Raw genomic sequence first — 7,217 nt, 5'->3', positions numbered from 1 at the left:
GGTCACAGGAACCTATAATGATCTAACATAGTAACATTATCAAAGAGATACCAGTTTTTGATATGATCATAAGAGGGTGGGAGCGGAGGGCACGTATTCCCTCAACGTTCCTCCTCATAAAATACAGATCAAACTTCAAACTGGTAAGTTCTCGTTTAATCTTACTATTTTACTTCGGAGTCACGTGAGTGACTTCGTGAAGATTTCAAAGCTCTGTGACCTCATGCCGTGGAACAAGTCCATGCTTCACAACTGCCTTGGGTATTGGGAGAGAGCATCATTAGTAATTTTAAAACACACTTATACAAAGAGTTGTTTGGTATAATGAAAAAATATATAAATTTTTTTAATTGACAATCATAGCCCTGTAACCTTTCGGGCAAATTATATTGTTGAACGTAAAATGGTTTCCGAACACGATGATGGCTCCAAAAAATAACTGGTTTATTATAAAACCTTTGGAAAAAACCTTTCGGATGACCATCCTGTCATTCTGAGGATTTGGTCTGTGGGTACCTCTAGAATTTTTGCTGCGGATGTTGCTGCAGCCCTGGTGGAATGAGAGTTAAAAACATTAGTGTCTATTCCTGCCATCTTTAGGACATATTTGAGCCACCTTGATATAGTTTGGGTCGTGACCCTTTTGTGCGGTTTCTTGTAAGAGATTAACAACGCCATTCTCTGACCTCGAATGCTCTTAGTATATTCTATGTATAGTTGGATGTGTCTTGCTATACACAGTCGTTCGTCATATGGGTATACCATAAATTCAAACACTTGACCCGATGAACCTGGTCTGTTTTCTTTTATTAAATCCTGTATGACAAACACCAGTTTCTCGGGTGAGATGATCAGGGAGTCCAGGCTCAGTTTGCTTAATGGCTGGACTCGTTGTGCGGTAACTACCGCCATGAGCATAACCATCTTCATGGTCCGTTAATGAAGTGACAATGCTGTTATGGGCTACCAGCTCCTCAGCATGTTTAGAACGACACCCACCTCCCAGATTTCGGAGTACCTGGTTCTAGGGGGATTACCATTGAATATGCCCCTCATGAGTTTTGTTACCAGGGGGTGCGTTCCCACCGTGTGCCGCTCCGTTCCTTGTGATAGGTAATTGGAGAGTGCACTTCTGGCACTATTGATGGCACTGTAGCTCCATCGATTATCATAATGGAGGCTTGATAAAATTCCAATACGGCCAGAATGTTCTTAGCCTTTTGGTCGAGGTTGTTGTCCAAGCAGTATATGCTCCATTTCTTGATGTGTCCAAGGTACTGCTTCCGTGTTGACAGTCTTAGTGCAGATGAGATGAGATTCATCATCCTGTCTGACAGCCCCATGCCGTGTAGTGGGTCTTTTAGACTCTACAAATCAACAAATCCATAGTCTTATGGCATGGATGACTGCCCCCAGTCACTGGATGAATTAATCAATTTGGCTATGTTCATGAGGGAACATGGTTCTAACACCATCCCCTGTATGACCGAATACCATGATTTAGTAGGCCAGTCGGGTACTCTGGGAATTCCAGATGCCGAGTCTAGTTGAATTTTCCCTAGTACCCCATTGATGGGGCAGAACGGGGGAAATACATCACCCTATGGCTTTGTTTACATAACAATGCCAAGCTGGTTTTAGAATTTTAGTAAATAATATTGGGGCTCCTTTGGTAAGCTCTATATTGCCAAAGTTCCCCCTCTTTTGAGTCAATGCCTGCCATATAAAAAAACCCAGCTGACACCAAGTCTTTATCAGTAATAAGAGTATCCATCTTAAAATGAACATCTTGAACGAATGTGTTTAGGGTTGAAAGGTCAATGATAATCCTGCAACCCCCATCTATTTTATTTTTAATAAATATGTTTGATACAAATTCTAATGTTCCATGAAAAGTATGCTCAATCACACCTTTTGTGTACAATTTTTGTAGCACCATGTGGGCTTTAGATTGTTTGGTTTATGTAAGGACAAAATGCCATTCTGGTGTATGTTGTACTGGGGTTATTGGGATGAGTAAATTCTATCAGATAACCCTGAATACTGCTGAGATTATATGAATCTGTAGTGATTATATACCATACATAACTGTAGTGTTGCAACCTCCCCTCCCCCACCATCGTGGGTCCCTTTTTAACAGAAGAAACCACACCCACCTACCTCCATGGTTACCGGTGGTTGTGTTATTTCCTTGGTTTTTTGAAAAGGGGGTTCTGGTTTGATATCTCTTGTTCGGGGTTGTGTGGGAGGTTGAGGCTTCCGCATCTTCCAGGGTGGCCGCCCTGGCCATACCCTAAAAAGGCTACTGCGGGTTATATTGATTTCTGGCACTGCCACTGGTTTGAGCCACATTTTTTATGGCCTTGCATGTGGCTGGTATCGTGCTCCAAAATAGGCCCTTGCGCTGGCCTTGATGACCCCAGTGTCTTGCTTCGTCCACCCACGGTTCTTTGTTTGCAAATGGTAGCATTTTAGAGGTCCAGTGCTGGCTGAATGGCAGCCTTCCACATGTAGTTCAGCTCATATTGCATATTACTAAACAGAGCTAGTGCGTCTTGATGGTCTTTGGTTACCTCCGTTTAGTCCAGGGTGCGGGTGTATGCTATGATCCCTTCCGTCAATCCCTTTAAGGTTTTCTGGATCTTGAGGTCCTGGTCCCTGATGTTCGTCCCCATATGCTGCAAATGCATTTACACTGGGCACCTGTAATGCCTCACCGTTGCCAGGTGGCAGATGTCTGGCCAGTCTCTGTAAATATTTCTTGTTGGCGTTTGTGGCCTGACATATAGTAATACTATTGCCATCCTGGATCCAAGTCTACCCATGTTTGACTTGGTTAAAGTAATCAGCCACCATGTCCAGCAGAGTCCCTGCTGTGTTAGGATCATGGGACGCTGTATTACCAGGCTCTGGCCCATCAGGGTCCTGCCTACTCTTTTTTATAGAGTTAGAGATCTCTAGGGTCCCGCACGGGGTACCCATGTGGGGCTTACCTCCTGCCCACTTGTCTTTTGTTCTGCGGACCCCTCTTGCAGGTCAGCCCAGAACTGACCCGCAGTGCTCCCCTCTGATGGGGTAGAAGCACTGTGCAGCCCTCAAAGAGGTACTGCTGTGGGTTTATCACGTTGGAGCAAGGCTCCATACACCGCTTCTTCCCGCTCCAGCGCTCTCGGGCGCTGGTCGCCGGCGGTTATGCAAAGTCGGACCCTTCTGAGTCCACGACCTTGTTTGTTTTGTGTCTAGCCTTACCGCTCGGCCGCATGGATCTGGCCGGTGCGGGGCCGACATCGGGCACAGCTGATCCCACTACGGTTGATCCAAGTGCCGCTGGCTGCTGCTGGCTGCCCGCTGCTCCACGGTCCTCCTTCTCCAGCTTTGTCCTTCCTTCCGTGGAGTGGATATGGCCGGTGTGGAGGACATCTGGCACAGCTGATTCCATCTAGCCCATTTCTTTAACCCGGCTCCAACGCTCTCAGCGCTCCTGGCTGCTCGTTTATCTCAGACCGCTGGGACCGACCCCCGTACTGACGGTACTGGTCCCTCGCGGTCGTTTCAGCCGGTCAACCCCACTCCAATGCCCTCAGTTCTGGGCACTCCTGCTTATATGGTCCTTAGATAAGGGACCTATCAGATATTAAAACTGATAATAAACAGATACTATAGTTGATCTTAGCCAAAAGACCAAGAAGCGATCTCTGTAACTAAAAAACCCGCTGGGACCGACCGCGGTACTCACAGTATTGGTCCCTCGCGGTCGATTGCAGCATACAACTCCACTGCAATGTCCTTGGCCTCGGCGCTGGCCGGTAGCGCTGCTTCAAGCCAGACTCGCTTCCAAAGCGAGACTGGCATACTGGCCGAGAAATGAATTTTCCCCCCCTGGTGCGGGAGCGAAGTCGGGCACAGGTGTTTTCCCTTTCCGTGAATCGATGTGCCGTTGCTGCTCCTGCCGCTGCCGGCTGCCGCTGCTGCTCCTGCCGCTGCCGCTGCCGCTGCTCCTGCCGCTGCCGGCTGCCGTTGCTGCTCTCCTGCCGGCTGCCTGCACTCCGCGGTTCTCCCGCCGGCTTTCTGCAGCTTACATGGACCCGGTCCATGTCTGCACCTAAAGGGTAAGTGGAAGGAACGCAGAGTCTCTTACCTGCTGTTCCCAACTTTTAATTCTCCCGCTGGTGAACGTCGTTCCCTGCGTGTCGGGTTCGAGCCGCTCGGACCGACCCCTGTGTTCACGGGGCTGGTCCTTCGCGGCAGTTCCGCAGTCGGTAAAACCCGGCTGTTCCTAGGGACCCCTTGGACCAACCCCGGTGCTTACCTTTTGAAGAAGGTTTTCGGCCCGAACGTCCCCAGTTCCTTTGCTCCATTAGTGGCGCTGCACTCGCTGAGCTTTTCCAGCCCTCCTGTGTACCCCTGGTACTTACAGCGCTGGTCCCTGCTCTATGTCCTGCAGCCTCTGCGCTGGCCGCTAGCGACTGCTCCAAGCCAGCCTCGCGTGAGACTGGCATACGGGACCTGTTTGCTTTGCTTCCCGCCCGGCCGAGAAGTGAATTTTGCCGGTGCGGGAGCGAAGTCAGGCACAGGTTTTTCCCCTCCAGGAAACTGGTGCCGTTGCTGCTCCTGCCGGCTGCTCGCACTCCGCGGGTCTCCCCGCCAGCTTTCCGCAGCCTTCATGGATCAGGTCCATGTCTCCACCTAAAAGGTAAGTAGAAAAAAGGAACGCAGTCTCTTACCTGCTGTTCCCGACTTTCAAATTCTCCCGCTTGGGGAACGTCGTTCCCCCCTGTGTGACTCGTTGCAATGCGTGTAGCGATATGACACGCATGCGTTGGAAGCGGGTTCTTCACGAAGTCACTCACGTGACTCCGAAGTAAAATGTATGTTTTAGCTTATCTTTAGTTTTTGTATTTGTGGGGGGGTGGGGGAAACTTTTTTTAATCTCTTTCCTCGATGGAAAGACTTTTCCCGTGTCGTATATCCGTCTGCACTGCGGCTTAACGTCGTGGAGTTGGCGGCCTCTTGTTTGCGACTTCTAGAGTTCCAAAACTGCGGAGCCTGCGGATTTTAACAGCTTGGAGCGGGCGATCCCTTTGCCAGGGGTCGGCCTTTGGTGTTCCAACCTGCGGCAGCTGCAGACTTCAACATCTGTGAGCGGGTGATCCCTATGCCAGGGGTCGGCCTTTGGTGTTCCAACCTGCGGGAGCTGCGGACTTTAACATCGTGAAGCTCGCGGTCCCTGGTTAGGGACCGATTTTGGGAACAACAAGCCGCAGGAGTTTCGACCATCCTGATGCAGGAGCTTAGACCGCCCTGACGTGGGAGTTCGATCACCGGCTGCGGATGGTTAGACTCCCCCAACCGCGGGAGGAAAGGAGGAAAGAAGATAAGACTTTATTGCCTTCCATCACAGTGGGGAAAGTGGAGGAGCCGCTGTGGTGGATGTTTATGTCAAATTTTTATGTAGTTGTGTGTCTTGTTGGTTTTTTGGTATGACTGTATGTCAAAACATACTCATGTGACGTATGTTGCAAAACATACTTGACTAATAAATTACCATTATGATTATTATGATTTCAAAAACATTTGGACATGTACGCTAGGTTTAGAAGTATCTGGGCCAAATGCATGCAGGTGGGGACTAGCGTAGATGGAGCATGTTGGCCTGCGTGGGTAGGTTGGTCCAAAGGGCCTGTGGCCACCCTGTATGACTCTACAACACTATGAAATACAGATACCATAGAAATTAAATCCAACACTTGTCTGTAACTGGTTCCTGCACTTCAGCATAATCTCTCCCTCTCATTGATGGGAAACTGTCAAATGCAGGGCACTATATGAAACCGGTTCATCCTCACATTAGGTAGAAGCTTGAAACTGAGTGTGCTCACAGTGTCCCCACGTAGCACGCTGCTTCCAACTATTCCACCAAAGGTGCAAGATGGATATAAGATGACATTCATACCTTTGTTGGCCTAATTGAAACACAATTGACATGTATCAGAATAAGCAAAGATGTTCTCCAGAAAAAAGGTTATGATGCTATTCCAAATGCCAATTGCTCTTCATGAAACATAGTGACATAGAAAACAGATTTTGTTTTAACGCAAATCATGTAACAACAAAATAGCCTACCACACAAAACTAATACATATGACACATATCTTTGCCTATGATACATGTTTTATATATGGTTTACAGCATTCAGCTTTTGCTTCCTTACACTTTAATAGATTTTCTGCTAATATTATAGCATATTCTACTAATATTATGCTTAGTATCTATCACGGACAATGCCAAAGTGAAGTGTTTCTGCTTTCCATTTATCTTCTCTTCTGTGCCTCAGAGGATGACAGAAATACTAGAAATGCCAAACATAGCAGGCACCTCAGGGTATAAATGATGAGGAGATGCCTCAGAGTAGAAAGGTTTTTTGATCTGCTAAGATAGCTTTTAAAACATTTATGAACAGGATTAGTGATAGCATTATCCATTTAGAAAGGTGCATTTAAACAGCCCACCCATTTAGCCATTAAAAAAAAAGTATTTCTATCAGGCTATTTAGGATCTGTGGATATTCTGAAAGATTTCACAATCAAATTTAGTAATAATCTTTCAAAATTAGTAATAATCTTTCAAAACTCTTTAGATTCTGGAGTAGTTCGTGAAGATTGGCAGGTAGCAAACGTAACCCCACTTTTTAAGAAGGGAGGGAGAGAGAAAATGGGGAATTACAGACCAGTTAGTCTAACATCGGTAGTGGGGAAACTGCTAGAGTCAGTTATTAAAGATGGGATAGCAGCACATTTGGAAAGTGGTGAAATCATTGGACAAAGTCAGCATGGATTTACGAAGGGTAAATCATGTCTGACGAATCTTATAGAATTTTTCGAGGATGTAACTAGTAGCGTGGATAGGGGAGAACCAGTGGATGTGGTGTATCTGGACTTCCAGAAGGCTTTCGACAAGGTCCCACATAAGAAATTAGTATACAAACTTAAAGCACAAGGCATTGAGGGTTCAGTATTGATGTGGATAGAGAACTGGCTGGCAAACAGGAAGCAAAGAGTAGGAGTAAACGGGTCCTTTTCACAATGGCAGGCAGTGACTAGTGGGGTACCCCAAGGCTCAGTACTGGGACCCCAGCTATTTACAATATATATTAATGATCTGGATGAGGGAATTGAAGGCAATATCTCCAGGTTTGCGGATGACACTAAGCTGGGGGG

General features: G+C 47.1%; 1 pseudogene; it reads right to left on the bottom strand.

Annotated features, from left to right (window-relative positions):
• Positions 1 to 3,588: 3,588 nt before the first annotated feature.
• On the bottom strand, positions 3,589 to 3,693 carry LOC129705202 (U2 spliceosomal RNA; annotated as a pseudogene).
• Positions 3,694 to 7,217: the final 3,524 nt, after the last annotated feature.

Source organism: Leucoraja erinacea, chromosome 1 (genome assembly GCF_028641065.1).
Source record: "Leucoraja erinacea ecotype New England chromosome 1, Leri_hhj_1, whole genome shotgun sequence".
In the NCBI taxonomy this organism is placed as follows: Eukaryota; Metazoa; Chordata; class Chondrichthyes; order Rajiformes; family Rajidae; genus Leucoraja; species Leucoraja erinaceus.
Note: the sequence above shows the minus strand (reverse complement) of the source record. Positions and strands in the feature narration are given on the sequence as shown.